At 34.2% G+C, this 19,794-nt stretch overlaps 1 long non-coding RNA gene across 2 annotated transcripts; it reads right to left on the bottom strand.

Annotated features, from left to right (window-relative positions):
• Nucleotides 1–13,874: 13,874 nt before the first annotated feature.
• Nucleotides 13,875–18,621, bottom strand: LOC143230525 (uncharacterized). Of its 2 annotated transcripts, none has more exons than XR_013016489.1 (2): nt 18,394–18,621; nt 13,875–14,894 (listed from the first exon to the last, which is right to left on the bottom strand). It is a non-coding gene; the product is annotated as an uncharacterized LOC143230525 (long non-coding RNA). The 2 variants fall into 2 exon arrangements; XR_013016490.1 differs by having other exon boundaries at nt 18,425–18,576.
• Between the last annotated feature and the right edge of the window lie 1,173 nt (nt 18,622–19,794).

Genomic DNA, 19,794 nt, shown 5'->3' with positions numbered 1-19,794 from the left:
GCAGTTTCAATTTGCACTGGCATATTCGTAAGTAGTGAAGTATTGCTAACAGTTAATGTGACAGTTTTCGGCTGTCACGTCTACTAAAATTTTATAAAATATGTGCAAAATATAAGGATAATTTTATTTCATTTATAATTCAATTGGCATCTGTTTCTATTGTCTCTCATTTGTTATGAAATAGAAATTATGAATACACGATAGTATAAACAATTTCTCATTTAGAATTACTTTATTTATTAATTTGCGGAAAGTCTATATGGTAATAACATACATGTTATACATGGTAACACGTCCATGACATAATTCTGTGGCAAACAATGTGAAAACGCGTTCTGCGTCTTTGTTTCAATGACCTCTCGTCTTTACACAGTGTGTGTGTGTGTGTAATTCACACGAGTCTACACGTATTTGCGTGTGTGTGTATAGTTAGTCTGTTTTCCTTTGCACCATTTTCTTACATTTCTTTCTTCTTTTGCTTGTCCAATATATTGTTATATGGGCTTTTGTAGTGTTGTTATTTCAAATTATGTTGAAGTCATATACATTCACATATTTATATGAAACTTATGATCACAATTAAAGTTCGCAAACATTACTCAACCATAACTGTCTGTAAGTGAAGACACGCACAGCTCGGAAACAAGAAAAATCGATATTGTATGTATTTGTTGCATAATGTTTCCAAACGAATGAAAAAAAAATTTCCTCAAGCATATGCTAAAAAAACGAAACAACGATGACGAAATAGTAACGCTTTGGACGGATGGATCTGTCTTCTTCCGGTCGTTATATATACCAGTATAATCACGCATAAGCCAGTCTGACAGGAAATATAGATGGAAGACAGATAAATGTATTCAGTGGACGAGAGAATAGACAATTATAATTAAATAAATTAGTTTAACTTCAAGCAAGCACATAAAAACATAGTCATCAAAAGTCACAAAAACCTGTTATTTAGGAACAGTATATATAGTTAACATTTTTAGGTAATGGTTACAAACAATTTTTCAAAGATGTTCTTACACACTATTACGAAAGGTCAAAATAGCATCGTTAGAATTGTTGGTGTATGCCCATGAGGTAGAATACAAGATTTGAAAAAAACTATGTATATTGTATTCATAGTAGTCACACTTAATCTTGTTTTTCTTTAACAGATGATACATTTATGCATATTCCAAAAAAACATTTTACGATTATTAATTATTATAAAGTCTCTGCTACTTCCGAGAAGCTAATACTGAGAAATTAGCCCAAAGTTAAGGTGCTCGACTCGTAATCCGAGGATCACGGGTTCGAATCCCCGTCACACCAAACATGCTCGCTCTTTCAGCCGTGGGATCATTATAAAATTAGGGTCAATCCCACTATTCGTTGGTATAAGAGTAACCCAAGAGTTGGCGGCGGGTGGTTATGACTAGCAACCTTCCATCTAGTCTTACACCGCTAAGTTAGCACTCGTGTAGCTTTGCGCGAAATTTAAAAAAAAAATCAGACCCCGTACAGTAAGTGTGGTACTTAAACACAACTACTTACCTATCTACATCCGTACAAACATATATATATATATATCGATAGGCTTTCGTTTCTTTAAGCGTAAAGTTGCACACTGGGCTGTATGTTTTGTGAATTTCGAAAGGTGAAACCATAAATTTTAGCGTTATAAGCTCAAACCAGTGGTTCGTCGGTAAGCTTCAAATAATACTATGAGAAGTGTTTCTATCTCTTAGCCTTCTGTTCCTCTTTGCTTGTATAACCATCTTTGTCCGTGGACGTATAAATACATTTTATTTTTTTTATATAAGAGTAATAGTTAATATCATTATTTCATTAAATGTGACAACTTTAGACTGCAGGCGCTGGCGTCTTGTGCTTTTCCTCTGGTTCGGAGTTCAAAACTGGGGTTGGCTATAGCTGAACTTATACGTCTGCGACCTAAACATTCAGCCCATTGTGTGCATATAGCCTTGTTCGAATGAACAAACAGACAATTTCCTCTTCTTTTTTTTTCAAGAATAAACTTTCTCAGGAAAAAATTATTACTTGACTAAAATAATGTTAACCGAAGAGTATATTTTAATAGTAAAACATTCCTAGTACGTACAAAATACGTACAATAGGCTATGTGTGCTCTCCACGCCGCAGTTAAATAAACCCAATTTTCAGCGTTAGAAACCATCAAAATTATTGTTGAGCCACAGACGGACACAAAATTTGCACGTTACATTTATATACATAGATTCACTTAATGCTTCGCTAAAAAGTAGACGCGCTCTATAATCTACTTATACCATGTCATGATGGTAAAACAAAAAATATTTTTAGTAATATTTAATTCCTAAAGTTCTGTTGTCATCATTGCTTAAGTTAGAGATATTTCTCAAACAAGATTTTTAAACATTTATTCACGGAATACGGTGAGGCCTGCTGATATAAAAAGTGGATAAAAAAGCGTTACAAATTCTTATTAAATGAATAATCATGTCTGCCACGTGTCCCGTGAAAATCTTCCTACAACGACATTCTATAGTAAAGAGGTACTTTAATTTGTTTTTGTGCTTTCTGAACTTTGTGTGTTTTTTTTTCCTGCTTGAAACGTTTTTCTACGACAAAGTGTGCATTTGAAATATATATTTATAATTACAGTGTTGTACTCGAAATGGTAACAAATTAGGTCAAGACACAAAGCACCGTGATATTTTAAGTGACACCTGATTATTGAAAGTGAATTTGATTTTAATTAAATAAACAATTATTGGTAGCTGCCGTATACGTTTCATTAAGAACTAAACAAAAGAAACGGAATATTCTTATGATGTGAAAAAGGGGCTGAAATACAAAGCTTTAAATTACATGTTATCGTTGAAAATCGCAATCAAAAGTTTTAATAGGATTTAAGTATCAACTGGTTGAGATTTAATGTTATGAGAAGATGGTTGGTTTGAATTTCGCGCACATTAGAGGGAATGCAGCTAGTCATCACCACCCACTGCCAGCTCTTGGGCTACTCTTTAACAACGAATAGTGCAATTGATCGTAACATTATAACGACTGAAAGTGCGAGCACGTTTAGTGTCACGATGATTCGCACCCGCGACCCTCTGATCACGAGTCGAATGCCTTAACCATCTAGCCATATCGGGCTTTGACAAAGGTGGAATTATTTCATATTAAACATCTTATGTATTTTATAACACCTGCTACTGCGTTATCATACTGTAAAAATATCCAAGTTACTTTTGAACTGTAAATATATGGAAGCTTTAATTAGGCCACAAGAAACTTCTTTGAATTGTGAAATGACTGAAAAAACGTACATTAGTAATGGAGTTTATATAAGTAAAAGTGCAAAGAAGCAAACTAAAACGCCGCGTGTATATATATCTATTTGATTCTTTTAAATTTCGTTCAAAGCTACACAAGGGCTATCTGCGCTTGTCGTTCCTAATTTAATAGTGTAAGACTAGCAGGAAGACAGCTAGTCATCATCACTAACTGCCAACTCTTGGGTTACTCTTTTATCATTGAATAGTGGGATATTGAGCGTTACACTACAACGCCCCACAGCTAAAAGGGCGAGCATGTTTTGTGTGACGGGGATTTGAACCCACGAGTTCAAGTACTATGAGTATTAGTTTCACCTTAGATGTACATAAAGAGCCACAGAAAATATGTCTTTTTACAAGGCACTAACTTGACATTCGATAAGTCTCCCGGTGACTCAGGGTTAAGTTTAGCGATTTACGAGGCTAAAATCGGAGTATGATAGCTGCAGTGGGCAGAATACAAACAACAGGTAGCCATTTGTGTAAGTTAACGCTTTCTGTAAACCATTGCTTTGAGTTGATGGTTTTTGAACTTTTTTTTCCGAATAAAATAAAACTGTCGTATTTTTCACGTCATAAACTTAGAATCACGATATACTGACTTCTTAACCGGAATGTTTTAAACTCTGTCTTGTTTTGAATTTCGCGCAAAGCTACACGAGAGTTATCTGCGCTAGCCGTCATTAATTTTGAAGTGTACGACTAGAGGGAAGGAAGTTAGTCATCACCACTCACCTCCAACTTTTACCAATGAATAGTGGGATTTACCATTACATTATAACACCCACACGGCTGAAAGGGTGAGCATGTTTGGTGTGACAGGGATTTGAATCCGCGACTCTCAGATTACGAATCGAGTGCCTTAACCACCTGGCCATGCCGAACCCAGCTCTGTCTTTACTACTTTCAAACAAAAATGAAATATATCCACTCAATTGTATCTAAGCTTTAAGAATGTTATTTTCTTTATATACATTGCTTGTCGTGTGCGCATACATAGCTGTCAAGTAACAAATACAAATTGTTTAAATACAGTTGGAGTTTACTTGCTGGAATAACTAGTATTTATATATATAAATACAGGGTGTTTCAAAATAATATATGCACATTTTGAAATTGGGTATCTTTAAAACTTATTGGACTGAATAAACTAAACTGTCATGTATACAAGTGAACATGTGAAAGCAACGTACATTGGTCATCTTATAGCAAATGTTCAAAATGTTCATCATTTGCATGGAAATATGCACCGCAATGTTCTAAGATAGTGGTGCACGTGTCAAGATTTTGCAAAATTCCTGCATAATATTTTCTTGTACGTCTTTCAGTGTGCAAGGTTTAGCACCCCTCACTTTGCCTTTCCGGACTCCACACAGCTAGAAGTCCAAAGGTGTTAAGTCAGGCTTACCCACCTCCCATGAAAAGGAAGAATGTAAGAAGAAAGGCTCTTATTCGTGATAATGTTGTGGTGTACTGTCATGGTCAAAGTAAATCTTGGTGCCTCCATATAGATGCCTTATAGCAGGGACAGCATCATTTCATAGAATTTACTTATAGTTTTCACCTGTATCAGTACCAATAAAAACGAACAGCCAATGTTTGTAAGTGCTGGGCATTCCGAACATTTGAAATAAATAACATATAATTTTTGCATATTCACTTGTGTACATAGTAAAAGTTCTGTTTATTCACTGTAATAATATTTAAAGATAGATATATTCAAAAGATGTGTAAATTATTCCAAATTACTATGTATAATAAATTAAAATTAAGAAAAAATATCAAAGTGTTTGGTTACTGTTATGTGTAAGGAAATTCGTTTTCATAAAATATTATCATGGCACAAATGTAAACAAAAAATAACATAATATCTGAGGAAACCAATCTCGGTACGAACTTGACAGGCATTTGTAAACAACAATCTAGGAAGCTTCTCGTAGCTGTTCATGTTGTTAAGTATCAATCACAAAGTAAGTAACAAATATTAATTTTGATCACAAGTATAAGAATGATTAAAACACGCCTTTTTACAAACACTCTGGCTAGGAAATATGTGTATACATATGTCTCTAAAACCAAAATAGGTATTATAGAACCCCCTCCCATTTTAGTTTTCTCGTTGGTAGTTTTTGTTTTGCCCTTCTCACTGCAGTGGCGGCGCTGGGGGGGGGGGGGACTTGAGCCAGCCCCCCAACATTGTTACTTACATATATTCATAAAATATGGAAAACACAATCGTCGTTGTTGCTTAACAATTAACATCAAGAGACATAGATCTGTAGAACTCAACGTGTTCATTAAGACGGAAGTATGTGTCATGCATCCCATAGCAACGTACTGAATGCACTGAAACTCATGCACTGTATTGCCGCTCCCTGTGTAATGTCATTCTATCTTGAGTTTTGACGAAGATTAGACAACCACGTTGATTTCAAGTTACAACAGAATAGGCGCATTGTTCTGAAGTAATATTAAATATAAACACAACATGATGAAGGCCCAGCATGGCCAAGCGTGTTAAGGTGTTCGACTCGTAATCCGAGGGTCGCGGGTTCGGATCCCGGTCGCACCAAAACATGCTCGCCCTTTCAGCCGTGGGGGCGTTATGATGTTACGGTCAATCCCACTATTCGTTGGTAAAAGAGTTGCCCAAGAGTTGGCAGTGGGTGGTGATGACTAGCTGCCTTCCTTCTAGTCTTACACTGCTAAATTAGGGATGGCTAGCGCAGATAGCCCTCGAGTAGGTTTGCACGAAATTCAAAACAAACAACATGATGAAAGATAGTTAGCCTGATAGTGACCTTACTTTTCCTGAGAGTGTATTAACTTACATGGGATAATTCGTTTCTGCTATGTTATATTTCTCTTGATTTGTAGATTTACTCTTAATGGCATATTAAATGTTCAATCTAAGCTAATCTTGATTTTCTTTATTATTATGTATTACCTTGAGTGGAATTTAAGTTAGCTTCCTCTTTTACATATACGCATATTTTCATAAAAAGATTATTTCTAATTTGTAATAATGAATTATTAATCAGAGTATGAGTTTTCAATGAAAACTGCATTGAAAACGCAGTTCAAAATAGCACACCTTTCTGAAATGTACCCTGGTATTTACATTATTATAATTTACCATCTATACTTCATATTAATGGCATTTTGAGAGGCCCCTCCACAGTTTATCTCAGCCCCCCAGTTCCCCCCAACGAAAATATCCTAGCGCCGCCACTGTCTCACTACCATGACTTTGTTTATAAATGTTATTGTCGCGTTTTCTTTTCCAAAGTTGTGAGGTTTATTCGTCTTTTTTTTTATCCAAATTATATACATTATAGGCGATTTTACACCTTTCTCCATAGCAGAGTTGTGTGTAAGCATAACATGCATTTTCTACGTTTATTCTTTGATGTAGAATTTTCTACAGCTTTTATTTTTTTCTAAACCTGTGTAATTCCACCATCAAAGGTGGTTAAGTAAATCGTTAAATACATTTCGTTTCACCTACTTTTGCTGACCTATGGTGATAAAACTTGTTTTGCCCATCAGATGTGGAAAAAACACTGCACTTTATACAAGAATGTCGACAGTCAGTGTCCTCGAGTAGTAGGCCAAGTTATATCTCAAGGCTAAAGCCTACATTCATGTTTGAATGACAATGACCAGTAACGTAAGCTGCGCTAGTCACTATGGTTAAATCCGACATTTGTTCCTTGAGTAAGAAACATTAATTTAAACACTTATGTATTGAATCCTGAGTGAAATGATTAGTAGAAATATATTTCAAGTAAAAACATTAATTTAATAAACTTGAAACTCTAATGAAAGGCAAGTATCCAACATATATAAACATGTACACTGTATTTTTTGTCAATGATCAATAATTATTCTTTTCAGTGTATCCTGTCTGTTTATTTCTTTGTTCCAGTTAAGTAACTGTGGTTAAAATCAGCATCAGATCATAATATAAGTCAATTCTTCTGTTAAATAATAAATATATTTTATACACTTTGATTAACTCACTTAACCTTAAAATACCACAATAATAGATTAGTACTAATTGTTATGATGATAGTAACAATTAATTGTTTAATAACGAGTAAAAATGATGGTAAAATCAATTATCATTGGAAACATTTCTAACCTAAGCCTTTCACTAGGGTAGGCCAAAAAACTGTATTCCGTGAATTTAAATATTCTGATGAAAACTAATATTTATTTTAAAATATAAAAGACTATTTTCGCTACCATGTGAAGCTCACATACATTTGTTCAACAGTTCTTCTGAATAACGAGTAAGTTTTTTTCTTGTTTAATTTCACGCAAACCTACACGAGGGCTATCTGTGCTAGAAGTTCCTAATTTAGCAGTGTAAGGCTAGAGGGAAGACAACTAGTCATCACCACCCACCACCAGCTATTGGGCTACTATTTTCCCAACGAATAGTGGGATTGCCCATAACATTATAACGCACACACAGCATAACATACAGCTTACGTTTGTTCAAAAATATGTGAACACTGCAAATCAAATAAACACAACATAACCATAGAAAACTCCCAGATACTAAGTAGGGAAACAAATATAAACAAACGCAAAATCAAAGAAGCCCTATTTATACAGCAACTAAAACCAAAATTAAACCAATATAAAGGAACATCTTTATACCTACACTAATTAATAACCTAACATTTAACTACAACGCCACCTACAGTCCCGTACCCGTTTATACTCTCGTCCCTAAGACATGTGTCCGGTAACAGTCAGTTGCAAACTCTCTTTGTTAACCTGAAGATGACCTAGGAAAGTTGTAACGTTGTTTTCTGCTTATCAGTAAAAGTGTTAATACCCATACTAGCCGTTTTGAGATACATTTTTATTTCAAGTGTGTTTCTCGTGATCAAGAATTTTGCTAATACCAACAGCATCCAGCAACTATTACGTTTATCGTAACTCAGCCTATCCAAAGAGCCCTGGTATTAACGAAAAACCTCTTTGACACAAGATACAGCAGATATAATGTAGTCAAGCCTGTATTAAGTTAGTTTAAAGTTCTGGCGCACTTTTTAGACCCCTTGAATAAGTTACAAACACTTGAAATTTATTATAATTGATATATGATAAGAGCTAATTATTCCAAGTAAGTTAGAATATAACGCATCTAGCTTTCAAAGATGATATATTAAAATTAAAGGATTATAATAATTTTTTACATGTAAAACATGGCAAATAAGAATGAATTAGGTACATGAAAACATATAATTATTGTACATGTTTGGCCGAGCAAAATCTCTAATTATATCTTCATAATATATTTGCCTAAGTAATGTGTGAGCTGATAACACTATTTCCTTCTTGAATTGTAAAATTCCTTAACAACAGTTCCAATACACAAATGAAGCAGCAAAATAAACTCATACGTTCATCAAGTATTTTTGTGATCTCTTCTGAGATCCATGGAATGCGGATGTAATAATAATTTACCCTTATCATCAGTGGTTGCCCTATTGCTTGAAAGTTCTTCTTAGATAGGTGTCGAATTAATATACTGGTAGCTCTATCGTTGCTGATCCTCTTGAAGTAACCCTGACAGGAACTTTGGGCTCATCAGCAGCTTGACTTTCAAAATTCTCTTTTGTTGTTATCTAAATGGCCGTTTTTTTTTCACTGGTATTTTTCTAAGTATGATCATGGTGGATGACTTGTGATTGGAGCTCCTGTCTTTCTAGATTCTATAACCCACATCAACAATTCTTTTCATTACAGTATTTGGTATTCCAAACACCTACTTGATTTTGAAGTTCGCCTTCTCTTATTATAGAAATTGTTAAGCTATACTATGTCACCTTGATGAGACTGGGTTTTATTAGTATACACATCATGGCTACTTTTCGTTTTAACACAAATTGATTTAAGTCTTTCCTAAGTAAAGTTATGAATGACATCTTTATTCTTCGGATCTATAAGAATTTTCTAATAATTAATATTTGAAGGCATGCCAGAATGTTTTGTTTTATTACACCCATCTCAATACGTATATATATTTGTTTCTAATAACTTTCGCTTTTGTTATTTTATTTCTTGACAAGCCTCCATCCATATTTGTACTGGAAGCGCATCCTCTTTCTTGTAACATTTGTCAAACACTACACAGGGGTTTTCTGAACATAGACTATGAAGTTATTTGAAGCTAGCCTAACCTTACATCCATATATTCACATGAAACCAGTTTTCAAAATACACTTTTCGTCTATATCAATAATAATAATAAATCAACTTTATCCACATCATAAAGTGTGGAGAAGCTTCCTAAAGTGAGAGCAACTTCCAACCTTTCTCTTGTTAGAACTTTATGTCCATTTGATGTTTTCATCAATCTATCTTCTTTCATCATTGCTGGAGGCCATTTTTCTCCTTTTATTACCAAGTCTGATCAGACAATTTTAGACATAGAAGCAGCACTGATCAATAGAGTGCAAGGTTTCTCATCAATAAACCATGGACGCGTATGCTAGATCCTTTAAATAAAGAGCTTCTTATCTCATTTGGAACAGAGTGGAATATTTTCAGTTGCACTTTTACCAATAAAATCAGTTACTTATTTCTCAAGCGTATAGTTAGGTCTTAGGTGTTCCTTTAATTCTGTTGGGCTCGAAGACTCGTCGTTATGGCATAGCTTCCTATGGTTCATTGACAGCTGTTAAATTCTCACAGTATTGATTGTTATGAGAGAGCAAATTCTATTTTTTATGCTCTCCTTCTATCCTGGCCCGGCATGGCCAGGTGGTTCAGGCACTCGACTCGCAATCTGAGGGTCGCGGACTTGAATCCACGTCACACCAAATATGCTCGCCATTTCAGTCGTGGGGGCGTTATAATGTGGTTGATAATTCCACTATTCGTTGGTAAAAGAGTAGCCCAAGAGTTGGCAGTGGGTAGTGATGACTAGTTGTCTTCCCTCTCGTCTTACACTGCTAAATTAGGGATGGCTAGCGCAGATAGCCCTCGTATAGCTTTGCGCGAAAATTCAAAACAAACAAACAATCGTCTGGTTTATTTAACATCTTGTAGTTACATCAAAACGCTAACTCACGGTCTATTTAATCATTTGCATTTTGAGTAAATATGTGTGTATAAGATGATGCTGGCACCAACTTCACTCTTGGTAATGTTAATATAACGGAATATAATGTAAATTTATAATCACAAGAGGGGTTGTACTCTTTTGACCTACTCTGTGAATAAATATCCTACCAGAAATTTCACTGAGAAAAAAAAAAAAAAGAGAGAGAAAAATTGTTTTTATCACTCGATATTGAAATGCATTTTTGGAATATTGTTTTTTCTTAATGGATCTTTCCTTCTGATTCTTTTCATCATTCCATTATTATTGATTTATTAATGTTTATGATAAATCGTTTGTTAATATTGGTGGGAAGTCCTAGCCAGGGTCTTAGATTTTGTTGTTAAATGTGTTTTGGAGTCTTTTTTTTTATATTCATGCGACCTAACATCAGTTTCTAAGCAAAGACAAACATACTTTAATACCTACAAGGGTCCGGCATGGCCAAGTTGGTTAAGGCGTTTGACTCGTAATCTGTGGGTCGCGGGTTCGAATTCCGATCGCACCAAACATGCTCGCCCTTTCAGCCGTAGGGGCGTTATAATGTGACGGTCAATCCTACATGTAAAACTATGCGTTGGTAAAAGAGTAGCCCAAGAGTTGGCGGTGGGTGGTGATGACTAGCTGCCTTCCCTCTAGTCTTACACTGCTAAATTAGGGAAGGCTAGCACAGATAGCCCTCGAATAGCTTTGTGCAAATTAAAACAAAAAAAAACCTATAATTTGGGAATCTCTCTTTAGTGGGTCTAACGACCTACTCTGAGGTAATTCTGTGTGATAATAATTTTGTAGTGTAGCTTTAATTTCAAATAGTAAGTAAATGCCTCATCTAACAATAAACCAATTTAATACACCTTACACAGTTTTAGGCAAGATAACATTGTACTTTGATATACATAAACATTACTTAGCTGACTTTATTGTTAAAAGAGCAATCAATAGTTTATGACCAAACAAGTCAAATTTTGTTTATATTTTACTGGATTATTTGTTTGCCAGTCCCTGAGCTAATACTCAATTTCAAATTTCAAAATTTACCTTCTTTTTTTTTTTTTTCTTTCATGTCGATTTTGTCACAGAAACTTGCTTTAGTAAATCCTAAACTTTCCCTATTCTAGCTTTTCCATGGACCTAGATTTATTAGTTGGTAATTATATTCTCTTCTGTAATAAAGAACTTTTGGTATAGAATTTGGATATAACTCTGATTAGGAAATAATGTAGAAAACTTTTTTATTCATTTTAGATGTTATAATAACTCGCAGAGTGAGAGTTTCATCTACCTTTTAATATATCAGTATTGCAGTTTAACTTGGAGGGCACTCTGGATTGGTGAAAGAGAACTTAATTATGGTTCATTTCGCCAGTGTAATACCTTCGACCCTTTTTTTTCTTTTTTATTTGTGTTTCTTTTGTTTTCGTACTGGTGATTGTAGTTGGGCATTTATGTGCCTTAACTTTTTATTTGATTGGGCTTGTAAAAACTTCAGTAGATACTCCTAAGTCTGTGCACATGCATTGTCTTTATAGGATGAGAAGTGTATGACATAGAGGGAGATGAGTTAGGAGCCGAGGCAGGATGGTTAAAGTTGGAGCACGTCATCTCCTGGATCTGTTATGAAGATCTTTAATGGTCGTTCCTTTGCTGTCACGAGTCCAGCTGGAGCACATAAAAGTATTAACAACGTTCTCTACCCGAGGTTGAGACTGTGAGACTGTCCAGACTGTGATAGATCTTAAGTCCAACAGATCCAACGAATGGTAGCAAGGAATTCTGTGATATATGGGCTTACCATACGATTTTTAAATATCTTCTGCTTCTTAAATAGTAAACTGCTTCACATAAAATTGAGGAATAATCCCAAAATGGCCACCCCTCACTGGTGTAGAAGGTGGTGGTGGGGGTTATCCCCTGCTTTTTAATCTGTGCCAATAAAAATGCATCTAAATTATGAAAACTACTCTCAGGAAAGATGAAAGAATGCTTAAGATTTAATCTAAAACCCAAGGATTCCAGGTTACTCAGGCAAACCCTGGCTGTTATGGGTGCCTGTGGAAAACATACCTTTGGTCATGCTCAGTAAAATAAACCTTGCTTCACACACACACACACGCACACAAATTCTCTTAAGTTGACTCCCATAATTTTGCCATTGTCATCTTCCAGTAGTTAGCCTCAGATGGGATGGAAAAATACATAAAACAATCTCAAAATCAAAAATGGTAAAAAACCTTTGTTAGGCCTATTAATAAGTATTCCACCAAAGGAATTTTCAGTAAAATAATTGAAGTGTGAAATAAAATCTCACAACAAAAGCTTAAAACAATGAACCCAATGAAATAATTTAAAAATTTACAGTTAACAGTTTGACACTGAAATCATGGGCACCTACTAAAGAGGGAATTTGCTCCCTACTAGATTAGTTAACAAAAAAATGGAGGGAAAATTTCTACTTCCCTCTGTGTCCTATTGATGTCCATGGTTAAAATCAGTGTATAGTTGCAGTAAATACATAGCTTTTAAAACTATATTCATACTTTAACTTAACAATTGCATGTAAATACACATATACACACACACACATATACAGGAGAAGACAAAACTCCTAATTTTCCCTACTGTTGCAAAGTTGGTGTGGAATATTGAAAATCTGCTGACAGATTGTTTAGACTTACTGGGGGGCATTTGTCACTGAAGCAGAGTAATTTCATCAATTACCTATGACAAAGAAAATGTAAAGTGTCAAATTTGATGAGAAGAAACTCAGAATAAAAGCTACCCACTGGAACAAGCCAGATCTCATCAATAAGGACCAGATTAAAAAAAGGCATGAAGATGGAGAACAGGAAAGATTCAATGGAGTCACAGACAAAAAGGTAATGGAGAGGTAAGCTGGAACTGAAGATGCCACAGAAGCCACAACTGAGCTGGCCAGTAAGGATTAATCAGAAGGACTTAAGATGGAGTGGCATGGATAATGAAATCATCCAATGAAGAAGTTGAATGGAAAGATAGACGTAAAGGTATTTGTTGGTCGTGTCCTAGCTGAAAGTATTGACAGCCAAAGCAAGAGGCTGAAGGACCAAAGACAAAAATAAAGGCAATTTTATGGTTGAGGGACATAGCAAAAGCACTGATGTGAGGTGTACTCCATGAAATCAAAGCCACTGGAAAACAAGACTGAGGAAAACCAATCTGTGAAAAGATTTGAAAAAGAGTTATAAAGTTTAAATATAATTGAATAGAGCAAATATTAGACTATCATGTAATAGTAATAACATAGGATAAAGGATTATTGTTTTTTTACTAGTTTCCACAAATGTTCCTTTCACTTCTGAACAATAAAAGTACTTCAATCATGTCAACCCTTAAGTAATGTCCAATTTTAGGTTCAGAAAAAGAGAAAGGATTTCAAATGCTTTTCATGTTATTTAATCAACAAAGTATGTTCCATTATTATTAATTACTTCCTGTTAACAATTCAGAAGCTTCTGAATACCACTTCTATAAAATTCTTGGGGTTTGGAAAAAAAGAATGTAGAGAGGGTAGTTTTGACATCTTCATGCGTTCCAAGCTCTTTTCCATCAAGATAGTTCTGCAAACTTCGAAATAGATGATAATCAGATGGGGGTAAGGTCTGGAGAATAAGGAGGATGTGGAAAATTTCCCCAGTCTAGCTCTTCTATCTTTGCAAATGTGATCCTTGCTGTATGGAGAAGTGCATTATCCTGGTGTAACACATCTTTATGACCAATCAAAACAGGCCTCTTTTCTTTCAGTGCAACATTCAAGTACTCTAACTGTTGATAATAGAAGTCTGATGTAATTGTTACATTGAGTGGCAGCAACTCAAATGGATCACCCCAACAATATCCCACCTAACACTTAACAAGACTTTCCTAGGGTGGAGGTCAATTTGGGCTGTGCTTTAGCCAGTTTATCTGCACTGAGCCATTGTCTGCAGCACTTAACATTTTTATAAGATATCCATTTTTCACCTCCAGTCACTGACCTGTCCAAAAAAAAGTGAGTTACATTCACAAGAATGCAGAGAAGTGGAAATGTCCACTCTTGTTCTAAGGTTGGCTTCTTTCAAATCGTACATTGCAGATGACAGTGAACTGTTGAATTAAGCTTCTGTGCTAGTTCTTCAACAGTTACAGCACAATCTTCATCAAGTGCAGCCAACAGCAAGTCATCATTAAACTCAACAGGACGACCTGAACGTGGCACATCACTTTAGCTGTAGTGAACTGATCTGAACTTCTGAAACAACCTTCAACATTTTCTTTCATTGAGAGAGACTGCACCATAAACACCTTGAATGTTTTGTGTAGTTTCTGCTGCATTACTGCCTTTTTAAAACTCATAAAGCATTATATGTCTAACGTGCTCCTCAGACAAATCCATCTTCATTAGGGTTTATTTGATTAACGATCTGAAAAAGTGGAGTTGGGTTAGTTTCTTTTATTTGTCTGAACATTTATATACATGTCCTACTACATATTTTAGTCATTAAAGGACACAACCTAAACAAAATACTTACACTAACAGAATACTTACAGTACCATGCTGTATGGTCAACTAACAGAACACTTATGGTGCCGTGAAGTATGGTGAACTAAGAAAATACTTACAGTGTCAATTTGTGCAATACACTAACAAGCAGCAAACATGGTTAAATGTACACTATTTTTTTGTCAATAAATCAGTAATGCCATATTTTTTGTTCAGAGAATCTTTATCTAGCAGTCAAGTTCTCCAGTCCACAATTTTCCTCTGTATGCAACTTTTCTACAGTTCCAGTTTTTTAAAAAAGTGTTTGCACATTATGTGAGCAATCAGCAGATACCAACAATTTACAGAAGTTTAAGGAAACTTAATTTCATAAAAATAAAGTGTGGTCTTAAATGTACCTATCAAGTGTTAGCATGCAAATACACCTTTGAAGGAATGGATAAGCCCTAGTTTTCCATACATTAACAATTTGATATTTTTATACTGAAACTGCCACAACTTGTTAACTCTAATAATACCACTGTAAAATAAATCAAGACAAAATTTGAAACACTCATTATGTTACTTTATAGAAAATAACTAATAATTTTGAGGATTTATTGTCAAATATTTTTAAAATTAGTTACTGTGCTTTACGAGTCCTGTTTTTTTCTTTTAGATATGATTATTTAACTTAAAAAAAGTATGACATCATTCTCCTGCCAGTTTTGTTATGATATTCTTAACTTTAATTTTTGTTTGAAACTAATTACATGGGTTTATGAAAGATTAAACTGCATTAATGAGTCAAACATTTTCAATTTTGTACTATACAGTTGCCCAAATCTTTGAGGGTAGAAAGCTAACAACATAAATTAACCAATCATTTATTATGTTAGAAGATACTAAACAGGAAAACATATAATCAGCTGTAAGTACAATTAATTCTGATATACCTTTCATCTTTTTCTTTTTTTGACATTTTCCTATCATCAGCCATTTTCTACATTATTTCTTATTTCATATTTTTTCCTCTTCTTTATCTTACTTTATTGTAAGGTACAGATATTTTAAATAAATTTAATCTTCAAAATATATCAGAATTCTTTGTACAAATAGGAAAAATAAATATATAATAATGCATATAATATCAAATCTATACATTATGCCATCAAATCAGTGATGAAACACAACTTTAGCATTTTACCAGTATTTAATATACTTTTACTGCAAACTGCAGTTAAATAAGAGTGACATTAAAAAATAAAAACAAAATATTTGCAGATAAACATAGCTTTAACTTCCAGAACATTGATTGATGGGCAGACACACAAGTGAAAGCATGACTAAAAATATTAAAGGTCATGGAAAGAATGATATGAATCATAGACATGTTTTACAATAACTTTCAATTGCTTTTCAATTGTAGAGCATATCTTCAACTTTTTAACTTCTAAATGCATGGTTCATTGACATTCAGGTGATAAAGGATCAAGTGTTTTTTTTTCAAAACTATCATAAGCTTCAGAAGTCTGATCCAAACAAAGCCTGCCCTCCAGGCTAATGCTTGATGTACACAATGGTTGATACCTAAATCCTGGATAATAACATCTTCTACAAGACATATAAGAAAATGGTTGAACTTTACGAACCTCTCATTAATTTATTACCACCTCTGAATCAGATATTTAAAAGAAAGAATACTACGATATGAGTTCAGTAACACTGAGTAGCTGATGAAAACCAAGTTAACTGTTTCTACAATTACCAAGCATGAAGAAAAACACATTCTGAATGATCTTAAGAACAGCAAGGAATCTGCACCTTAGCAAGTTTATGTGGCTTCAAACATTCTGGATTTTGCATTCACAGGAATGTCTTTCTTCCTGGAAGATGATGTCAATGGATGGTCCCACTTATTAAAAATAGCAAAAGCAGATGTAATGACACCATCCAGTTTGGTCCAACACAGAAGAAGCAAAACTTGTTGGCCAACCACTGCCACAGAAAAATCTGAAAAGTAGAACTGATGACACAAATTGTCTACTCTAATATGGTAAAAATGTCTTTCTTCCTGGAAGATGACGTTAATGGATGGTCCCACAAATTAAAAATAACAGAAGCAAATGTAACGTCACCATCCAGTTTGGTCCAACACAGATGAAGCAAAACCTGTAGGCCAACCACTACTACAGAAGAATATGGAAAGTAGAACTGATGACACAAATTGTCTACTCTAATCTGGTAAAAATGTACTTGTGAGTCTTCTCCAAAGAGTAAACTAGCTGTTGCTATTTTCAACTTCCTTTCATCATTTGCAGTAACTGGGCACTCCTTTAGTGCATTGGGGTTTGTGCACTTTAAAAAGCACAAGAGACTTACTTCAAACAAGAATGATGTACTAATTATTAAAGTTTACAGTACACAATCTAAAGATCTTGGTATGGACTCGTGTTTCATACTGATTGGATGAGTTGAATATTTTAAATAATAAGACTAACAAGTTCACTTAAAGGGTGAAGAGGATCTTGGGAAGGGTAAGAAGATGGCTGAGGTTGAGGAAAATTCCCATTAAAACAGTACCATTAAAATTCAGTCTAACCATTTTACAGTTACAATAAACAGAAAAATCATAAGTCACTGTTGAATTAACATGTTTATATAAAAAAAATGAAATGGGAAATGAAGAGTGATTATTTTGTAAAATCTAACAGTTACCCTGTGTAGCTTGTAACATTACTACTATAAACGTTATCAGAATGAGTTTTGTTACTTTTGTGAAGTGTAAATGCTTTCATCATTATTCATATCAGTAATGTTGGTCTAATTTTTAATGATATACTAATAATCAAACTGTAAAGATTTTTAAGTCATATTTAAATACTAATAATTATTTCTGTTTTAAATTGCGTTTCAATTCCCTAATTACTAATAAGAGAAATACCAGTTTTTAAATTAACAGCAGGTAGTAATTTAGTTTATATCACTAGACACTACTTTAGCAACATCTACGTTTCTAAATCTGATAATTACTTACACCTAATGTTTCAGTATCATAAAATTTACAAGCAGAGTGTTTTAATAAACTGATCACATCCACTTTGGTGGATGTTTATAACTTGTAGTTATAAAGGCAAGAAATTATATTCTTCCTAGAATTACATTAATGATTAAAAACTTCCGTATCGAACCATTTTCGTCATATGTGCATTACGATATTCGAAGAATATTCTTAAAATACATGCACATTTGGCCACTAGTGAAAATCAAACAGTTTAGCATCAATGTTACACGTATAGGCGAATTAACTGCTTATATGCGGCTCCCTTGATCACATCGTCCGCCAAATAGTCATCGTAACCTTATACAGTTACGCACGAACAGTAAACTAAAAATAAGTAACGGTAATATCACACTCAGAGTATTAAAAACATAAGAACCTTGAAAATTCAGTATGCATCATTTACTCACAAATCGGAATGGCGGAAACAATAAATGCATTTCCATAAAACAAAGCTGAAGACTTAGTAGACACATTTCTACTAAAGTCTTGTAATAAAAGTTTATCTTCCTTGGTGAAAGATATCTCACTTCTAACACTTGCTATCTTCCAGCCCAATGTAAAACGTGATTATTGACGTTGCAATGAGTTTGAAAAAAAAAAAAAAGAGAGAGAGAGAGGTAGACTGCTTGAGAGAAACTAAGAAGTTGAGAAAAACCTGACGGTCAAATTAAAGAAACGGAAAAAACAATGATTGTTTAGTACAAGAATGTAATATTTTTAGCTAATAATATCTTGGACAGTATATATTAAACAAATATTATAGAAATATATTTAAATAATTTATACAATAGGATCTATGTTCAACGAATTTTGGATGCTATACACACTTTTGCAACTTATGCTGCTAAGTTGTGATATATAGTTTTTTTACTCACCACTAACAACCTAATGTATTTTTCTCGCGAAAACTGCGTGTCTTATTGATAAATTTATGATGGAAAGATTTGTAAGATAAGCCTAGAACACTTAAAAAGTTCCGAAAAATTTAACGTCAAGTTTTCTCGTACATTTGAAGATAGCTTATAACTATGAGATAGTTGCGAACATTGTAGAATTATTTCAAGGTATATGTTTCTAGCAGGTAACTTTATTGTATATATTAATATAGCGCAGCGTAATTTAAAAACATCGCCTCCAAGTTCTATAGTGTGCAAGCTTCTGAGAAACTGAAATGAACTAATTTCTTATTGTTTATAAGGGCTCGACTTTGAATTATTTTCACCAATTAAAATAAAATAACCTGCCAACGAATGAAAATCTTATAGCATTGCTGTCAGAATTTAGATTATTCAGAAGAAGTTTGTTTGTTTTTTGGAATTTCGCACAAAGCAATTCGAGGGCTATCTGTGCTAGCCGTCCCTAATTTAGCAGTGTAAGACTAGAGGGAAGGCAGCTAGTCATCACCACCCACCGCCAACTTTTGGGCTACTCTTTTACCAACGAATAGTGGGATTGACCGTCACATTATAACGCCCCCACGGCTGGGAGGGCGAGCATGTTTTGGCGCGACTCGCGCGCGAACCCGCGACCCTCAGATTACGAAGCGCACGCCTTAACGCGCTAGGCCGTGCCAGGCCTGTTATTCAGAAGAAGATGAAACAAAACTTTGAATATACTTGAAAATGAACCATGAGGTCAAGTATTGACATTTAAACATTGCTTTACATTATGAAATTGTTAAGTAAAGATTGAAAGAACAATATATATATATATATATATATAATAACAAGATCGAAAATTTAAAGATAAAGATGATAGAAAATTTAAAAAAAGACTT

Source organism: Tachypleus tridentatus, chromosome 10 (genome assembly GCF_004210375.1).
Source record: "Tachypleus tridentatus isolate NWPU-2018 chromosome 10, ASM421037v1, whole genome shotgun sequence".
Lineage (NCBI taxonomy): Eukaryota > Metazoa > Arthropoda > Merostomata > Xiphosura > Limulidae > Tachypleus > Tachypleus tridentatus.
The sequence above is the reverse complement of the archived record's forward strand: the minus strand, read 5'-3'. Positions and strand labels throughout refer to the sequence as shown.